This window comes from Lagopus leucura, unplaced genomic scaffold, assembly GCF_019238085.1.
Source record: "Lagopus leucura isolate 7727_CA_CO unplaced genomic scaffold, USGS_WTPT01 Super-Scaffold_100004, whole genome shotgun sequence".
In the NCBI taxonomy this organism is placed as follows: Eukaryota; Metazoa; Chordata; class Aves; order Galliformes; family Phasianidae; genus Lagopus; species Lagopus leucura.
In genome coordinates, this window is record NW_024962264.1 from 50,934,486 (window position 1) to 50,955,686 (window position 21,201).

General features: G+C 37.0%; 1 long non-coding RNA gene across 1 annotated transcript; it reads right to left on the reverse strand.

The window, feature by feature from the left end:
* Positions 1 to 15,703: 15,703 nt before the first annotated feature.
* LOC122180303 lies at positions 15,704 to 18,529 on the reverse strand. Its single transcript, XR_006178991.1, has 4 exons — positions 18,469 to 18,529; positions 17,350 to 17,415; positions 16,404 to 16,532; positions 15,704 to 15,783 (listed from the first exon to the last, which is right to left on the reverse strand). It is a non-coding gene; the product is annotated as an uncharacterized LOC122180303 (long non-coding RNA).
* Positions 18,530 to 21,201: the final 2,672 nt, after the last annotated feature.

Here is a 21,201-nt window from a genome sequence, read left to right on the forward strand (position 1 = left end):
AAATGTTCAATTTTGCAAATTTCAGCAAAGTCAGTGAATCTTACAGCAGAAATGTTTTGCGACAAGATAGATGGGGAGAAAAGTGATGCTTAAGTGGTATAGGACAGATGCTGATTATTAGACACCTGTTTTATTTCTCTAATATATAGGAGTACACTTTAGGCATTGTCTTGAAGGAAACAAAAACTGTAATCCCATTTGATATATGGAATGCCTCTTCCAAAAAAATTATGATGGATGTTCCAAAACTAATGCCTCTTCTTTTATTATATGGGTGGTATAGCAGTTGAGATTAAACTTTCAAGCCAATATTCCATTACATTTTGTTGCCATGTTACAGATGGCAGAGAGGGGCAGTCTGACAAAATGGTATGTGACCTGGAAGTGCATATAAAGCAAAGGTGTATCACTGAATTGCTCCACGCAGAAAAATTTGTGCCGACTGAGATTCATCAACACTTGCTGAACACTTAGGTGCTAATCAGTGAATGTGAGCACAGTGAGGTTATGGCTGGTGTGTTACAGCACTAGCAACAGTGATGTTGCTATAAAAAATTGTAAAACCATGGCATTAAGACAAACCACATTGCAGATGTGTATGCTCAGCTGTCACACCATTAAATGAAGAGCTCATCCATGCGGATTAGCAGATTATAACCAGGGAACTGTGTATTGTGCATTGGAAAGGACAATGACAATGTTGGAATATTGCAAAGTTTGCACCAGGTGGGTTCCATGCATGATCTTTCAGAAACAGAAAGAACACCTTATGTAAATTTGTCAGGACATGCAGAACCAATATGAGGCTGACTGTGACAGTTTCCTGGATTGCATCATTGCCTGTGATGAGACATGATGTCAAAACTACAAGCTAGATTCATAAGAACAGTCCATGGAGTTGTGACATGTGAATTCCCCATTGAGGAAGAAGTTTCAAGATGCAGCCCTCAGCAGGTAAAGTGGTGTACACTGTCATTTGAGATAAAACAGGAGTGATCTTCCTGGATTTTCTGCAATTTTTCAGACAAAAAATGAATTCTGACTCTTACACTGTGACTCTGCGTAAACTGAAGGCTCTGACTTCGAGTCAAGCCAGAGAAGACCAACTTTTTCTTGCATCACAATAACACCAGGTCTCATAACAGTTTGAAGACTGCAGATCACATTGCGAATCTTGGCCAGAATGTCCACCCATACCCACTATGTAGTCCAGATTTGACACCTTCTGACTACACTGTCATAGCAGCAGGTCACCTGCACTGGTGCAGATTTTTATGAGTGTGGCTCATGTTCATTACTGACAAAAATGCATAGCTAATGGTGATGACTATGCTGAAAAGCAGTGTCATTGCGCTTTTTGTATCTGTTGTAGTTCCCATGAAAATAAATAGGAGCTGAAACTTTAAGAGTGACCAATATATTACTGCTTGCAACTTGCATCAATACAGCATGAGATGAGATCAGGCTCTTAGGGTTTTTCCCACTGCTGGGTGCTAAAAATGTGTAGCTGATTTATAAGGTCATCTTCCAGATGTCATAGAAGTAGGGAAAATAACACTTAGTAGGAGCTGCAACTTCAACTCTTGAAAGGGTAGGTGCTTGGGGATTTGCTTTCCACAGTTAACTTCATGCACAGGAGTTGTTTGTTTATTTATTTATTTCAGTAGTGATGATACATTGTTTCTTCTCCTATGCTTTGAGTGCTATGATTTTAAGACTATTTAACCTCAAACCAGTTATGTGTTAATTTTGTCCAAGGTATCTGAATTCACTTTACCAGATTAATGTGGAATAAGTGTTATCAAGAGGATTAGATTGTACACCAGGGTACACAAAAAAATCATGATCACAGAATTCCTCTTGCCCTGCTTGTACATATTCTGAACAGGTACTGTGTTTAAAGCAAAACAGGAAGTATAATTCTGGTGTGTGAGTCTTTGCTATTCTGTGAAAATATAATCTTTTTTACTGTTGTCAGTGTTTAGTGGAAGTGTATACGTATGTGAAATGTATGATGGAGGTGTTCTACTTTAATTTTCTGAGTTCTTATTTATCTGGCTAGCAGAGTAATGGCTGTGAGTGCCCTAACCCTCAGCGTAAGCCTAGGGGTTTGGAAAGATATGTGTTAGTTCAGCTGCCCAAACACTTCTTAAAATCCAGCTAAAAGATGAAATTATATGATACAGCTTGAGCTGAACTTGTACCCTAAGGCTGTTGAAATGAGGAAGTTTAAATTGCATTCTTTCAACTGCCTGTTTATCTTATTCTAGAATAAATCAATTCAGATTTGCTGATCTGTTGAAGAAACATTTTCTGTTTTTGTTTGTTCATTCGTTTGCTTGTTTGTTTTTGTTATTTCACTAATGGAACTGAAAGGATCAAATGAATGTCAGTGGTAACATGAGACCTCTCTTCAAACAAATATGTTTAAAGCTATAAGAGGTATCAACCCTAGGATCTCTGAGACGTAGATAGATTTGTCAGTACAGAACCCTCAGCAGTGAAGTCTTGATCCCACACAAAAACTCTTTTCTTCATTTTGGTATAAGCGCTACTCCAAAAGTAATGCCTATTTTATGAACTCAGTTCATGATATAAGAGGTAAATATTGGTGGTATGGCAGAAGAAACTGAACCTGCCTGCCAATATTCCGTTACATTTTTGTTGCCCTGTGACAGATGTCAGCAGAATGGCACTCAGACAAAATGGCATGTGATATGGAAGTGTGTATAAAACAAAGGTATGTCATTTAACTGATCAGTGCAGAAAAATTTGCACTCACTGACATTTCACTGATGCTCACTAAACGTTTATGGAGACCAAATAGTAGATATAAGCACAATGAGGTGTTGAATGGTGTGTTTCGGCATTGGTGACAGTGCCATGAAAGACAAGCCACAATCCATATGTGCATGCAGAGCTGTCAAGCCCCTGAATGAGCAGTATCTTGAACAGCTCATCCATGCAAATCTGTGCTCTATCAAATAGTGTTGTTGGGTGTTTTGTATCTGCTGTAGTTTCCATGGAAGTAAATAGCAGGCACTACTTTCTGAACTATGTCAGAGCTATAAACATTTTATATTACTGAGCAGCAGAAAACCAGTGTGTAAATGAAGGAATCATAATTGTTCATGAAGTGTTCCCCTGAACAGCACTGAACAGCACTCTGCATTGATGCACTTCCATGCTTTAGGATTCATCTTTCAACTGCGCTTTTACACAATCATTACTGTAATGTGCTTCTGGGCATGGCATTAATGTAATAAATAATTACAACCATAATGACAGAAAGCAGGCACAACATCTTTCACATTTTTAGAAATCTGCCTGTGAAGCAATTTTCTTCATTATGTATCACTTGAAAGTATTTTGCCTGCTCTTATTGTTTCCTCACAGTTTGTTATTTCGAGTTTATGTTCCACTAGTTTGTTTAGGTTGGTAAATGTTTGGTTCTTGTAAGGTAATTTTAGTGATTAGTTGTGCTGATTTAGTGATTTAGTTTTTAGAAAACAGGTCATTTTTTATGCATGTGAGTGTGTGAAATTTCAAAGACAGCCACTTGATCAATATTTAAGTTGCAAAGTGAAGTGGGATGAATTCCTTCATTTAGTGTGATTTCGTAATGCAAGAAGTATCAAGTTTCTGAACATAGCAGCCCAAACATCTTTCCCAGATCACTGTGATGCATGTGTAAGGTTAGAAACATTTTAAATTCTCATGCTGTTATGCACTTTCTCAGAGATCAAGAGCAGTACTTTCTTTAAGTAAGTTCAGTTATGAAAGTGAAGTGTGCAAAAGTTAGAAGCAGGGATGGACTACCTAAGGGAAACACAGACACTGCCTGAGCATGTAGGAATAGAGATAGAAAAGTCAAAGATTATCTGGATTTATAACTAGTGATGTGAAAGGTATGAGATTTCTGTAACTAGGTCAGCAGCAAAAAGAAGTGTAAGGAAAGCAAGATATTTCATTAGCAGGTCTAGCAGCCCATTATCCAAGATGAGGAGATGTGCAGTATGTAAATGGGTAATAAGATGCTGCATCACTGGGTTCAGAGAGTTCTAGGCAGCAATATGAAGTCCTAGCGGTAGCCTCTTACAAGTTGTGTTCCTCAGAAATAGATAAGAGAGTCATTACTGCTTTTAACGGCCTGGGTGATGCAATTTTAGCAGCTTATAAATAATGCCACTCTTGAGGAAGCAGTAGTTTTCTTAGAGTATATGGTTGCAACTCTAAGGGTATATACAGTTTGGAGGAATGAATGAACAGGACATTAGTCAAGTTCAGTAAGAACAAAAGCAGATCCCAAATCCAGTAATCTGGTGAGTACTATTCAACAGTATTGCCTAGTGCAGATTAGACCTGATTATACTGGTCTGATTGCACAAAAAGATAAGTCAGCATTATGCCCTTACAGCAAAAGGAGCCATTATATACCAGACTGGATATACTCGTAAGAAGTATTGAGTCAAGTCTGGGGCTTCTCAGTATGAGAAAGACATTGTGTATGTAGTGAAGGACCTTCCAGACACGTAAGGAGTTGAAAAATGAAACATACCAGCAGAAGGGGAGTAAAGAGGGTTTCAGTACTAGGAGAAGACTGAGAGACCTTATGTTACTTGTAAGTACTTAATGGGAAGCATGCAGAAGACAGAGTCAGATTTGTCTTGAAATGCACACTGATAAGACAAAAGACAATAAGCACAATTTGGGATATGGGATGCTCTGATTTTGAGCACCTCAGTACAGAAAGGACATTGAGGTGCTGGAGCAGGTCCTAAGAAAGGAAACAAGTCTTGTGAAGGGCTTGGAGAATGTGCCCTATGAGGAGAGATTTGAGGAGAGATTGAAGGAACTGGGGATCTTCAGTCTGGGAAAAAGGAGGCTGAGGGGAGACCTTATTGCTCTCTTCCAATATCTGAAATGTGCTTACAGCGAGAGCGGGGTTGGTCTCTTGTCACTGGTTACAGGTGACAGGATGAGGGGAAATGGCCTCAAGTTGTGCCAGGGTAAGTTTAGGTTGGATATTAGGAAACACTTCTTTACAGAAAGGGTTATAAGCACTGGAATAAGGCTCCCCATAGAGGTGGTTGAGTCACCATCCCTGGATGTGTTTAAAATCTATTTGGATGTGGTGCCCAGGGACATGATTTAGCAGAAGGTTGTTGATTAGGGTGTTATGATTAGGTCATGGTTGGACTCAATGATCTTTAAGGTCTTTTCCATTCTATTTTCATATTAAGATTGTCCAAATGTTGGAATAGGTTGTCCAGAGATATTGTGAAATCTCAATATTTGGAGGTACACAAAACTTGAGTGGGTAAACCCCTAAGCAACCTGATCTAATTTACTTAGTGAAGAGCATACTAAGAGTTGGAACCACGTAACATCTAGAAGACCAATCTGAACTATGTGTAATCACAATTGTATGTAAGAAAGCTTTGAAGCTTCACCTGGAGAAATGTTGATGAAAATTCTTTGGTCAAATAATCAGCAGCTACATTCCCATAGATCATATTGGAAACTGATACATTTACATGGGTTTGCACTAATGTCCATGTATTTTGTTCTTACTTGGGATAGGTCTGCTGAATGATTCTGGGCTAAATATGTTAGGACATATTAATAGTGCTCACAAAGTTCTTAAGGCAAATTTAAATTTTCAAAACTTCACCAAAGTTTGAAGATTAGTCAATTATTTTTCTTTGCCTCTTTTAAGGGAGATTTAGTGTTTATGATTCCCTCACATACAAGACAGTGAGGCAACGCTTTTTCTGGCACTGGTTCTACTGCTTCAAGCAGCATTTTTAAATCTGAATTTATTCCACAACAGAGGTGTCAGGAAGTAGTGCTATAAGCCATCAGTAAATGACGTCCCCATAGACCTCAAATGCCTGTGGTAACTTCATTTCAGATCTGTTCAAGTCTTATATTCCCACCTGCTTGGTATCACTATTTCTATCCCAATATTATAACAGAGGAAAACTGACTTTTCCTTTTTATTCTTGAGATACCACTGTGACCACATCCTCCCATTCTTCTAAAATATATATATATTATTATAAAGCTTTATAATTTGTGGGGATGGGAAAAGGAAAACGAGTGGGGAAAAACTGGTCTTTTCTGTATTTATTAAACTTCCAGAGTTCAAGGTGTAATTAGGACACTTTTATCTTTTCAGTGATAGTTCAAATAAACAAAAGGCTGCAGTGTGATGAACATCTCAAAAATAAAACTGTAAGCAAGAATAGGTTTGAGACATCTTTGACACAGCTTTGATAGATACAACACCAAGATACGCCATTCCTGTTTCCTACTGAAGCCAAAAAAATTATACTGACACAGTCAACACCACCCCTTGAGTAGTGAAGCTGTCTCCACTGCAGACTCAAGGGATGCAGAGTGGCTGGAAGTGAATGTTCTTAGGTTACTTTTATACTTTTGAAAATTTCTTACTTTATGGTTTTTCACCATGCTTCCTGCGGTATTCTGACGATCTGACTCAGAGAAACAGTAGGAAGGCATAACTGTTTTAGGAAAGATGATACAGAAATTATCATTTTTTGCATAGAATGATTAGAAAAATGTGCATTCCCTTCCAATTAGACTCACAAGAAACTTGAGTCTCTGGCAACTCAGCAGTTTTTCCAATTTCATTTTTTGAGCAGTATACTGAGTTTTAATTAAAGAAATAATACTGTTGAAGAGCTGCATTTTAATTACAACTCATATGACCTAATTTTTAATTATGAAGTCCTTTGGCAAATCTTGTTACATAACTTGTCACATTTCTGAAACTCGGAATATTCTTCAGATTGCTGTACTACTGGAATTTAGGACAAGTGTACCTATGAATACAGATTTCTAACATCTGCTTTCCTGAATATACCAAGTGTCTTGTTAATGTTACTTCAAAACAGCAGGTCTACCATGCTGGACAAGAAAGTAATTTATTTTCTCAAACCTGTTTTATTAAGCAAAGTCTAGCTGGAGTGACATAAAACCAAAACCATAAGCCTTCTACTCAAGGAATATAATGTTTTATGTATCATGATGGGAATACATGTTTTTCCTTAGAACTAGAAAAGATCAGAAAGATCCAGGGAGAGTAATCGGTGTTAAATTAAACGAAAATAATTTCATACCATATTAAAAATGATGAGGCTTACTAATTTCCAAGACAGTTGTTAATTGTATTCATCATGATGTTTTATCTCTTGCACTCCTACTAAGGAATTTCAAGGAAGCATACAGCAGGGCCTGCATCCAAAATTTAGACAAAAAAAAAAAAAAAAAAAAAGAAAAAAGAACCAACAAACATTCTAATGCAGATGGAACTGCATTTCTAATTATTCTCTCTTGCCAAATGGTCTATAAAAGATCAGCTTCAGTCATACGTTTCATGACAAATTGAAAAATAAATTCTTCAAGATAAGATGCAAATTAGGGACAAAGTTCAGCTGACTTCCAGGATGTATAATTATTCTTTGATATGTCACAGAGTAAGACAATCCTACTTGATTTAAATTTTGTAAACTTAAAATGTTTGTCTGGTAAAATGGTAGGGGAGGGATATTTGGAAATGGTTAATTCTTGAGAAATGTCAAATTGATCTTGAAAAGTAAATCCAAACCACATTAGGAAAACACCTTTCTGGAATGCAATTTCAAATGACAATAATGTACTGACTAATCTGTAATTACATTTTTTGTATGGACAAGCAGAATTGTAAATAAATATACTACTGAGAATCTGAGCAACAAAGATTTTAACATATGGGCTGCTGCAGAATACTAAGTATACTGCAAAATATGCTGATAACAAGCAAAAAAAGCATCAACGATGTCATCATTGTTGATACAGCAACAACTACTAAAAAAAAAAACCACCACCAAACAGTAGGACTCCTTGAAAAGCAGTACCAGCACAAAATATGTAGGGTTGAATATAGTGTATAAGCACAGAATATGATTAGCAGTGTGCCACTTTGTAATGCTTCAAGAGCTGTGCTTCATAATTAGTACTGAAAGTTGATATTCCTAGAGTAGCTCACCATTATAGTTGTAAGGAAACTGATATTGATCAATGATTCCTTGGCTACATACTTGTATGTATACTTACTGTACATTTGCATTGGATACTGATAGTTACACATGCAAACTGCATGCATGTATATCAATCACAAATGAAAAGTCAAGTGATTTTTTTTTGAAAGTTACTGATTCGCTGTAATGCAATATCTTTGGATTCCAGACCAATGGTAAGCATGTATGCAACGTGGAACCAAGCATTCAGTGCTCAAGGAAGAGATCAGCAGTATACAGAGTACAGTTATGCTATGCTGTTTGGTGCAGTTTATTCCAAACAAAGTTAAGCTTGCCCTAAAGCACTTGGTTCTTCCTTTAGTTTAAGACTTGGTCGTGTTATGCTTTCCTGCTCCCTGGCACAACATGTTATAGAAAAGCAGTGTTTTTATTTGAAACAATGCAACTGCCTAAGAGCCAGCCCTGAGCAAGTTGGATTGCTTACATAAAGCAGAATGGTGATAAGCAGAGGTGATAGTGAGAGTTTTGGCAATGTTGTAACTCTTTCATCAGACGTAACGTTGCCTGCAGTCCTGTCTTCAGAACAGTACTTTTTCTCAAACTGGAATTAAGATCATAATATTTTGGCTTAAGATCCCATTAGCTAAAATGAAGGACAGGTTTCTTTTTTATTTTATTTTATTTTTTTTTTCCTGCATCTGAAATATATAATGATGTTTTGATTTAAGATAAAAATAAGCAAAGTGGGAAGGAGAAGTGTTAAAGTGTGATTTGCTGCAAAAGTGTATTGTGCTGATATTGCAAGGTTTAGGTTTAGGAGGGGCTGCAAGGATGGCCTCTGAACAGAGCCCCATGTCAGATCTCAGCCAGCTCCAGCTGCTCCAACAGTCCCTGTTGCCACTGCTGCCAGAGCTAAGCCCTGTCTGATGCTGTGATGCCCCTGGGAAAGCAGATTTAGGAAAGGGAAAAACTGCTGCACTACAGCTCCTGGGAGAGAGGAGTGAAAAACTGCAAGAAACAGCCCTCCAGTCCTCCTACAGCCCTCCCTCCAGCCCAGGAAAGGACCACAACGAAGCAGGCTGCTCCCCTGCTACCCATGGGTACTGCACAGAGCAGATCTCCAAATGCAGCCATGGAGGAGCACGAGATGCAGCAGTGGATGTGGCATGAAGGCTGCAGCCCATGGAGAGCCACTGCAGGAGCAGCCACGGGCTGTAGATGAAGCTGGAGAGGGGAAGAAAGGGGAGAGGAGAGGAAGGAAAGAGTTCTGGTGCAGCAGGAGATCTGAGGAAGCTGCTCACTGTGGATGGGCAGGGCTGAACCATTCTGCTCCTGTAGGTTAGTGCTGTGATTTAACCCAGTAGATAGCTAAGTCCCACAGTTTGCTCCCTTCCCTCTTGCTTTCCCTCCAACTTCCCAGTGGGATGATGCAGACAACCAAAAAAAATGCAAAGCAGAATTTTGTGGGTTGAGATAAAGACTATTTACTAAAACAGAAAAAAGGAAGAAAAAAAAAAAGGATAACAATAATGGTAATAATAATAAATATATGCTGTATATACATATATATATATATATGATACAGAAGTGATTGCTCAGCACCCAACAGTCAGTTCCCCAAGCAGCAGCTGCCCGCCCAGCAAACTCTCCACCATTTTCGAGCTTTTTCCCTGTGATGCATATGATAGGGAATATCCCTTTTACCAGTTTAGGTTGAAGAAACACTTGGTAAATCATCAATTCCAACCATCCGCCTGCTGCTACAGACTCTGCCATTAAATAATGTCCCTTAGCATTCTACATCCCCACATGTCAAATATCTCCAGGCATGGCAACGTTATTACTTCCCTGGACAGCCTGTTCAATGCCTCACCACCCTTTCTGTCTGCAGTTTATCTGTGTTGACACTTGCTGAGTACATTTTCCAGCATGTGCCTAGAAATGTGCTTCAGGAGGATTCGTTCCTTGGCAAAGAAGTGAAGCAGATTAGCCTGCAGTTCTCCAGAGGTGATTTATTGGTCTTTTTGAAGATGATTGCAATATATTCCTCACTACTGTTGTCAAGATCCTTAAAAACTGACAGAGAACAGTCTTCCAAGGACATTTACTGTCTCTCAGCATCCTTGGATGTATCTGATCTGAGCACATGGACTTGCTTGTGTTTAGTTGTCTTAATCAAACCCTGACTCAATCCTTATCCAGCACTGACTGTTCTCTCTGAATTCTTTCACTGACCACAGATACTTGAGAGAAGTTTCCAGTGAAGACTGAAGAAAAGCTGAGGCATTGAATACCTCAGCTTTGCATATCTGTTGTCACTAAATCTTCCACCCCTTTTAATGCTGTGCTTGGATTTTCTCAGTTCAGCCTTTTATTACTAATGCAGTGGTAGAAGCTTTTCTTGAAACTTTTTGAAGTTGTGAAGGGCAACAACTCCCACTGCTGTTCTCTCTTACTGGCATCCCATCAGGAACAGCAAACTTTCTGCCAAATCATTGTCAGTCTCATGGAAGTGCTCACATAGGTGTGATCTTGTCTTTCACTTCCTTCTTTTCTTCCTCCTCCTCTGCTCAGTCTGTCACTGAAGAGCTGATATCCATCTATTGCAACACTCCAGTTGCATGAATTCTCTCACCATCGCTCAAATAGTTTGAACAATGCTGAAGATCAGTGACTGCACATGGAGTTACTGCCCTTCCTATTTATTTTCCAAGCTATATGTATTTATGTACATATGACATGAAGTGGCACCTCTTTCACCCTCTTTGATTATTGTAGAGATATCTCTTGTACCCGCAACCTTGTACCCACTGCTATCCACCACTTCCCTACTTTACTGTGGAAGTAATTTGTCCTCACCAGGTTGGCTGGGTTGCTGGCAAAGCTCCCAGCAGCTTTGTGTTCAGTCTTCAAAAAAGAAGATAGGCAACATCATTGTGCAAAACCAGAAAGAAACACTAAAGGTAATGGATTTCTCATGTGTCTCAGCAGGCTATGTGTTGATTTATTGCAACTGAGGTTTTGGCCAACAAATCTTCATGCTGCTCCAGTTATATCATAAGTATATGCTTTCAAAATCTGAAAATAGCAAGTCTATATGCATTTTTGGATGCAAAAGGTATTGGAAGCTACTATAATTTATGAGGATAGATTTTAAATCTCACTAAATTCTCTTTTTGAACTACATTGCTGCTGCTGTTAGGTTGCCATATATTTCTTTTTTGTGGTTGAGGAAGGCAGAGAGAGATAGAGGGGACCTGAGTTACTGCTGTCATGTACACCTTGCCTTTACTTTCTCTTAATCCAATGCTGACTGCTGTTTTATCTCTCCAGGAAGAAGTTTTTAAGATGTTTAAATGCTGTTGGGAACAAAAGGGTAAATGTTCTGTAATGACTTTAAGTACAGCAGGCAAAAGGAGAAGTTATTGGAAAAGTTTTGGGGAAAAAAAGACAAAAATCTGTCTAAAGAAGATTGCTTTGTTTTGCTTACTGGGCAAAGGCATATTTTCTTAAAATCATGGAGTCATAGAATGTCCTGGGTTGAAAAGGACCATAATGGTCATCTAGTTTCAACCCCCTGCCACAGGCAGAGTCGCCAACAACTGTGCCCAGAGCCACATCTAGCCTGGCCTTGAATGCCTCCAGGGATGGGGCATCCACAACCTCCTTGGGCAACCTGTTACAGTGAGTCACAGAATCACAGAATTGTAGGGGTTGGAAGGGACCTCCAGAGATCATCGAGTCCAACCCCCCAGTCACCACCCTCTGTGTGAAAAACTTCCTCATAATATCTAACCTAACTCTCCCCTGTATTGGTTTGAAATCCCTTGTCCTACCACTATCCTCCCTCATAAACAGCCATTCCCCCTCCTTCCTTCAAGTATTGGAAGGCCAATGGGGTACCAATATCAATGAGCAAGTACTTTGAAACTCTGATAGTTTTAGGAGACTTTTTATAAAGAATAAGGGTTTGAGAGTTTGATTCTAGTAATCCAAACAAGGCTGTATTACAGAGTGCACTGGCAACTTTTTTGTCCAGCAAGAGAGTTTATTGGAATATTTTTATATATATGAATACTAGCAAACCTTGTTTTTCCCTCTTCCTTATTAATTTGAGTATACAAACTCTGTTCAGATTTATCCTTTTGAAGATTAGTTCCTGTTGTATGGGTAAACTGACAGCAAATTTACATAGTTATTCTTGAACATATATGTACTGTTGTACTGGTCCAGTAACAGAACTTTCTTTCTTTAGAGATGGTGCAATTTTCTGTGGAGCAGAGCATGAGAGTTTTAATAAATTCTCAGTTATTACACTGATAGCCTTCTCTTTCAAAAAGGTTTCAGTTTGAATTTGACTTATTTACAAATGAATAGCAAGATTACAAATAAAGTAAGGTCCTCAGGCATACCCAGTTATTTCCCATTCCACTGTCATAGTGTGTGAGCTGCTATGTCTCTGTCAGTCAGAGGAAGGAGTCTCTCAATGAGGCATGATTTCTGATTCTGTGGTTCTACATCTTCAGAGTTAGAGTGCATTTTCTCCCTGTCAGGTTGTGTGATTCAAGTTGCTCATGCTTTAAAAATTAGAACAGTTTCTGTTGTCTAATCTATAGGGCAACAGCCCTTGTGTCATGTATTGCAAACAAACTCCATACTGAGACAAGAAGATACAGGAACTTGTTCTAAATGATTTCTGTAAGTTGTGAGTCACATCAGGTATTTGGTAACTATCCAGTGCTGCTTTCTGCAGGCAGTAACATCATTTGAGGGGGAAGAGGTTCTGCTCATTTGCATGCTGAATAGAATGACAGAACTTGTCTCTCCTGAGTTACTGCAGGTTTGATTATTAGCAACATTATCGATGGTAATACAAGAAAACTGAGACACTGAGGGAGCTGGGGGGCAAAAGCCTTTCTTCATTTCATTATTAAGGTGAACTTCTCTAGTAAGCTCCTTGTAACACTGATAGCAACTGTATTTTGGAAAACAGTAAGGAACAGAAATGAGGTCATATTTCTATCCTTTTGCGAGCTCAGTATTAATTCACTTTGGTCGCTTAAATCACTGCTTTTCTGTTTGAATAGCCTTCCAGCTATCTTGTCACTTAAGCCTCGCCAACTTATCTAGGTTCTTAACTTTGACTGGAATGCACTTTTCATAAGGCTTATGCAAGTTTGTGTAAATAGTAACTTTTTATATATTTATCTTAAGTTTAAACAGTACACACTTCTCAGGTCTTTAGTTTGTGTTGCTGCACGTGTTGTGGGGAGTAGTTTGTTTTGTATGCCAGATCTGGAGCTGGAAGAGGCTGTAGTATCACTACTGACAGAGGATGATTTTACATAGACAAGGAACTCCTCCAGTCAGTATTCTAAATAGTCTAAAACAGAAAAACAGTACAAAAGACACTAAGACATATTCACATTTTAGTTTTGTATTTTCCTGTTGTGTTGCATCATGATTTTAAAAGCTGTGGCATGCTTGTAAATTCTTCAAAGTAAAATGTGAACATGTATTATTTGAAATATTTGTTATGCATGTTCGTTTCATGAGAACAAATCTAGTTTTTAAATTTAATTTTAAAGATACATAGTATTACATGATTACTATATTGAAGATTAACCTGCAATGATGCTAATGACTTCAAAATGAAGTCCAATTAATAAACAACAATAAACTGCTTTAACCAATTATTTCTGAATTTTTAATTGTTTGATTATTTTTTACTTCATTCTGAATGCTGTAAAACCTCTTGGTTCGCTTCCCTAGGCTTAAAAGTCCTATCTTATTTATATATTCTATAAATGTAATCACTCTACATGTTTTCCAGCATTTATATATATATATTTTTATCCTGAGAAGTGGGGGTTAAAACTGTGAAAAGTATTTATGGTCATCTTGATATAGGAAACATAATCTGTTCTGTTTGATAATATTTCCTCAATTTTATGCATTTGTTGGTTTCTGAGTGCTGTTGAGCAGTAAACTTTTGGAAGCTTCAGATCCCATCACTGAATAAGGAAAGACAAGATGTATTATTTCTGAGTGTTGCTAAATTTATTTCATCTGCAGTCACTCAGTAGAGCAAAATTATTCTGCAGCTCTTAAATGTGACCTTCTCAGTCCATGACTAACAAAACTGTCACCTCTCTTTATTTCTTTCTGAAAGCTTATTTTGACTAGAGTAGCTGTCTTTGGAACTGAAAAGTAGGTATTTAACTTTACATGAATGTATAATAATGTGTCACCTAGATACACGGTAGCACCTTAGGAGTTATCTGGGAGCTGCTCCAAAAGTATTGCCTCCTATTTTTATCATCTTGGCCAATGACATCAGAGGTGGATGTTGATGTTATGGCAGTAGAGGTTGAAACTTTCCACCAATATTCCATTATATTTTGTTGCTATGTGACAGGTGCAGCAGAAAGACGGTCTGATAAAATGGCATCTAACATGGAAGTTCCTATGAGGCAAAGGTGAGATACTTGCTGAGTGTTTATGAAAATAGAACAGTGGATGTGAGCACAGTGAGGCAGTGTTGTGTTCATCAGTGGCAGCAGTGCTGAGAAAGATAAGCCACATTCTGGATGGCCATGCACAGCTGGATGGCATGTCATAGGAGGAAATGAGGAATCTTGATCAGCTCATCTGCACAGATCAGTTAATGGTGGTGAACTATGTAGAAAAATTGTGCTCTTTGCGTCTGTTGTAATTTCCATGGAATTAAATAGGAGGCATTATTTTCAGAGCAATGTAATTTTAATGTCTTGTTCTGTAGATAGTACTTTTGCATCATCGTTTCTCTTGGTCAGATTTATGCTGCTCTTACTTAGCATGTCACTCGAGATATATCATTAATTAGTCACCAGTGCTGTAGTGATGATACAGAAACAATGAGAGTGTTCGGTCAGGACATCCAATGTGTACAAGCTTAACATCCAAAGTACAAGCTTAACATGGGCTGGGTAAAAGATGGTTCTTTCTTTCTTGTATTAATGAAATGAGGGTAACTGTACTTCAAAGTGACCTGGAGCACTTGTATATTTTCCTTTCATTTCTACAAAAAGTACAGATTAGAGCAAGAAGAAATGTACTTCTTGTTATTCTAGGGTTGTACCCAGCGTGTGGTTTGTTCTTTACACACAGCCGTATTTTAGCTCTCCCCGGAACTTAAGATCAGTATTATTAATCAGCATAACATTAGATCATTCTAAATTCCAGGCACACTCCTTGTTCTACTACCTGTAAAAACATTTCAAATATTTAAACTCATGTTTAGATTTGTGAGTGAGGGGGTCTGCCATGCTTTAATAATTTGAATGATAAAGATGGCAACACGAGGCCTGCCAGAGGGTCAGAGGTCAGACTGAAAAGGAGTATGAACAAGGTAAGGAAAAGCCAAGTAGGTGCCAAGATGATTCCAGCAACTGTCAGCAAGAAGAGATGAACTAATACTAAAAAAAAAAAAAAAAAAAAAAGCGAAAGAAGAAGAATTTTGACTTCTGTTTTAGCAACTCACATGAAATAGAAAACTAGAGAGAAACTGAACTTTGGTAATTACCTAGTGTTCTGCGTGCAGTCATTGTACCCTGCTATGTTAAAACAGGCATTAACTTACATGCTTTGTTTTATCTTACCTTTGAATAGATATAGGTCCTCATACCTATTCTCACTCTGACACTGGATAATGACAGAAGTGGAAACTTCTCTGGAATATTGAAGAGGATCTTCAAATCTGCTTCAAAAGCCAGAAGAGAGAGGGTTCTTAGGTAAATCTATGTGAACACACACTTAGCTGATACTAGGTTTCCATCACCCTAAGTTGTTGGTGGTTTTTTTTTTAATCTTCCTTTCTCTGTTTAGTTTCTAAATTTTTTATTTCAACGATTTTATTCAGACTGAAATTATTACTCTGTGTTCAAAAGTTTGTGGATCTCTTCAGAACAATAGGATCCTTCTCATCTCAGAATTCTCATTTGTTTACTTCTATTTGCATTGACTATATATTCAAATAAGAGCAGACTACCACAACCATAGAAGAACTTGCAAGTTTTTTTGGAAGATGTGAAGGTGTACACTTATATGGGGAGAAGATGGACTCTAGTATTACAGATTCCAGTAATAGAATTTTCTATAGGTGCTGGAAATCCACAAGAAGTAGGCAATAGAGAGTACTTTTTTCTTTTCCTCTTGCTCTGTTACTGTTTTCCTTCTCTAATTCTCTATAGGGTTAGGGGAAAAAGACAATGATTCATTCTGTTACATTGCTTTCCTCATGATGCACTTCACGATTTGCTGAATTGCTGAATTTAGGATTTACCAAAGGCGAGAAAAGTTGCAAAATGGTCTACTGACCCTGTTCTGGCATTACTTTGTTCCTTCTGCTATGTTCGGGAAAGCAGTGATAGTTCAGATGTCCAGATTTTTTATTTTATTTTTCAGAACCATGATTACAGCGTAAAAGTGAAGAAGTTGGTCACATTCCTGAAAATAGAAGGTATTCTGAAATAAAATTTTAAGAAAAATATACATTGGTCTTTTCAACTCTGGCTTGCCCTACAGAGAATGCATTAGAAGTCTGCTGAATTTTGCTTTAATAGGCTTACAGAGAAATAATAAGATATAAATATTTTGACCAAAAAATTAAACCTTTTAAAACACCGCCTTAAATAGAATCATTTGCCTTATAATTAGCCATACTTTCTTGGAAATTAACAATATCATACTGTAGATAGCTACAAATTATGCATTAATATCTCCTTATTCTAGGATCTTTAAGTTTGAAAGTCTAAAGGGATCTATTTCTAACATTTCTGTGCCAATTAAACTGTACTTATTTGCTGTTCTTTCTTCTTTCTCCCAGAGGCTACCCCATGCCACTGCAGAATGCATATTTTAAGTTTCACTTATTTATTTATTTTCATAGTTTCTTGGTAAATATATTTAAGTTTTTAAACCATCCATACTTGCTTCAGAAGAAACAGTGGTATGAACTGACTGACTAGAATCCTATTATATGACAAATATGCTAAATATACTTCTCTCTCTGACTCTGGTGTTGCTTTCTTCTTTGGCATAGATTAGATGATTTGCACATTTATGAACTATTAACCATCTTCTATACACTCCCCTCGGGAAGCTTAATAAAGACATGAAATTATTTCTGCCTAGGTCACATTTATTAATTTCAGTCTCTGCATAAGATTTACCTTTTACTGCAGTGCAAGAGGGAGAAATGGAGCCAGGGTTAAAGGGGAGCATAAATTGTTAGCTTTCACCAGTTTATATAATCCTCTCTTACCATTCTGCAGTTCAGGAAATTTATTTTATCTTCCTTGTAATCACGTTCCTAAATGCAGTTGGTAAACTAGAAGAATGAAGATAAAAGACAAAATAAACAAACATAAGGTCATGCCTTGCATACTATATCTAGTATAAAATAAACATGAAAGCTTCATTGAAGTTACTCATTAAAATACTGCTACTGCTGAAAGAGGTTGAGGGGTGTCTCATTCAAGTCTGACGTGGAAGATTTGGGGTCAGTTGGTGGGTTAAGTTCTCTCCATGAGCATGCAGATTTAGGTTTCTGCTTATGGGAAGAGGAATCTTTCTTGACACATTCATTACAGAAGACCAGACAATGTTAACTGAAAGCATAGTCAGAGAAAAAAATTTGCAATGTCAAGCTTATTTAAAAGGAAAAAAAAAAAATAGAAGTAAAAAAGATGTTCTGGCCAGACCATGTTTATTTGCAACAAATCAAAGCCTAATCTGCAACTAATGTAAATAGCTAGAAACAGCATTTTGTGTTTGTCAGTGGGGAATTCTATACAATAATTTGCAAAGTCTCTATAACAGTACCGTATTTAGTACAAAACAGTTGCACCAATAAGGGGAACAAAAGTTTTAATTTTTCTTTCTTCCCCTCCCAGGATATTTTGCACATATCACAACTGATGCAAATTCCAACTAAATGGCTTTTTTGGAACCTGCTTTATGTTAAACAAAGAAAGCAGTGTCTGATCTTCACAAGCAGAAAGCGAAGAGATAAACTCCGCTTCTGAGATGTTCCTTCTTGAGGATAGTTTGTCCTCAGTCTGTTGTTATGCTGAGATGGATGATTTGACTCACATCTAAAAAGATCTGTAGTTTTTCATTTCCCATTTTGCTCTTAAACAGTGTTAATTATTTTGCTCTTTTCATTATAGATGCTTCACTGACACTTTAGAAATTAAGAGTTCTAAACTTCTAAGGGAAAAAAATAACAACCTTTCTGATCACTGGAAAATTGTTATTCCATAATGGAAATAGCTGAGTTTTCACTCAAACGTTACTATTCTCCATATTAACGCTTTCACCATGACTCAAGAAGAAGCTATTCTGAGCAGTAATGGGAAGCAACTGCAGTCATTACAAGTACCTTATTTCTGAAAGTAGCTGTATGCAGTGCTTAGTGTGAATAGTCTCTTCTGAATTTCACTCTGTAAATTCAGATACATCAGCTGCTAAAGAAGTGGCCAGTTACAAGAGTGTCTTCATCCTTGCCAGGCAAAATATAGGTTAAATATGCAAGCTTGCCTATTTCAATCCAGTGTTTCAATCCAGTAAAAATGTAAGAGTCTGTCACAGAAAGTACAGTGGCAAATGGGCAACCAGTTGATCATGTTATATTTTAATTTGCAGAGACAAAAATGACAAGCAATTTATTTACATAAAACTGTACAAAAACAAATTAAATTATGTAAATATTTCATAAATAGAGGTGGACTAGCGTTTAATACATTTTGCCATGTTTAGCATAGTTGCGTGCATAGTGATTCATAATAAACAATGATAAATTGTTCTCTGCTTCACTATCAACATCCAAGTTGCAGAACAATAGTCAATGATTAATATTACAAACAGATCGTACCACACTGAATGCAAGTGCTTTAAAATTTAGGAAGAAGTTGTCTGAAAGCAAACCCCAGGTAGCTGGTACATATTGTCTTCTTTCTTGCTTTTCAGTCAATAATACTTAACTGATGGAATTTCATTTCTATTGCTATTTCATCTGCTTCATTCCTTAAGGAAACACTGTACATTTATCACCAATGAAAGAAAAGGAAAAATATTTCATTTCAGTTTAAGTTCTTGCAAGCTTTTGGTGATAGCTGTGCTTATGGCAAGTCTTCAACTCTACTCTTTGCTTTCCTACTTGACAACTTCCTAGGGTAGCCTTTCAGTCAATCATCTGAATCCCATTTAAATTCTTCCCCCACATAAAAATAATGTTTACCTTTTTTTCCTGAAACTCAGGCAGCAGGCCAGTCAGAAATCATATTGAATAAACATACTGGATCTGAGATCCAAAATGAGCAGTAGATTTTAGACCAAAGCTATTGAATTTTCTAATACATATAAAGTTATATATTAATGCATCAATCTATAAAGGTGCCCTAACGTAAAACACATGCAAAGCTCATTCGAGTTTACCATGGAAAGAAATAAAATGTTGATTTCTATACTGTACAACTGAAATGTGATGGCAGCTAAAAGCAATTAAAAAAAAAAATTGTCAGTTTTCCTGGCAACATGAACTGGTGACACCTTGCCAAACAACTATAGTATAGACTGATCATTGTTCTCCAAGCTGCAGAATTAAAAACCAAATGAAGACAATCCCAAACCCCTCACAAAGACTAATTAGAAAAACAACAACAAAAAATGAACAAACAAAACAACCTTCAAGACATATTGAAACCACAGCATTGTGTTAATAATGCTTAAGACTGGTCCATTAACTGAGTTTGGCAAAAGACTTGTTTTTAAATATATTATTTATAATTTCTCAGAAAATAAACAGGTAAATATACAGGTTCAAAAAGGTTGGGAATAGCCCCTTATCCCTCAGTGTCCAAACCCAAATACCACTCTACCATAATAACAGGTATAAAAGGCACAGTTGCATATTTTGCATTCACCCTAATTATTTTTTATAGTTTATTTATTTTTATACAAAAGCACTCTATTTATGGAGTGGTACCAGATTTAACATATTTAAAATAAAAAGAGAAATACAAACACAAAGTATATTTGTGTGTCATGCCAGGTCAGAAGAGTAATCAGCATGTTAATAGTGGCTAGTTCTACTAGAATTGTTGTGAATACTTACAGTATTTAAAAAAATTCTTTCACACCCATTTTAGTTCTAAGGAGATGCTCGCAGGTAAAGTATTTAATGACTGTCTTAATGTGGTGCGAAAATCAGTGAGTGATTGCTGATCCATTTAATCTGAAGGTCTTCTATGACCTGTATTATTAGCATTGTAGACAAAGGGTTTAACAATATATTGAACCAAGCTACCTATTTCTTTTTTGTGTGTAATTTTAAATAAAAATTTATCAAAAGAAATTCTGTTCAGCATTTGTTATGCAATTGTGTATTCTGTTGAAACGTGCAAGAAAAATGTGTATACGTTACATAAGCATTTTAGAAGCATTTTTAAACAGATACAGATTATACAAAGCAGTAACTGCTCTATGCAGTCTCATAACAAAGTACTGGTTTGCATGTCTTCATATTACTTAAATAATTAAACATAAGAATGTTCAATCATTATTAATCTTTGATTTTCTTTCTAAAATGTGCCCATTCATCATTACTGCTATACACAAACTAATGTTACATGAAGAAAGTAAACTTAAGAGAAGAGAATGGAACAGCCAGAAACAGCATCACCGACTATATGGACAAGTGAATTCAAAAGATAAATGTGATGAGTTGTATTGATTTAGCAACCTCTACTATAGGCTGTTTACGGTTATTTTTAAAAAACTACCCAAAGCTACATTATGACTATAGTATCTAGAGAGCCATCTAACCATGCTTTAATGCCAGGTGAAACAGCCAGGGATTATAACGCTTCTCCCCTTCTCCAGCTGTGTCCTTCAGGTGTCACTTTCATCTGAATGTCTGCGCTGTTTGTCATTATTACTGCAGCATGAGCTAGAGAGAAAGTGGCTGAAGTTCTGCGCATTTTGTAGCTTTTATTGCACAAAAACCTGTTTCATTTCCTCTTCCTTTCCTGAAGTGCTCATTGTGAGAATCATTATAGCCCAGAGCTCTTGCATATTGTAGACAGTTTGGATTCGTTTTGACTCATCTTGACCC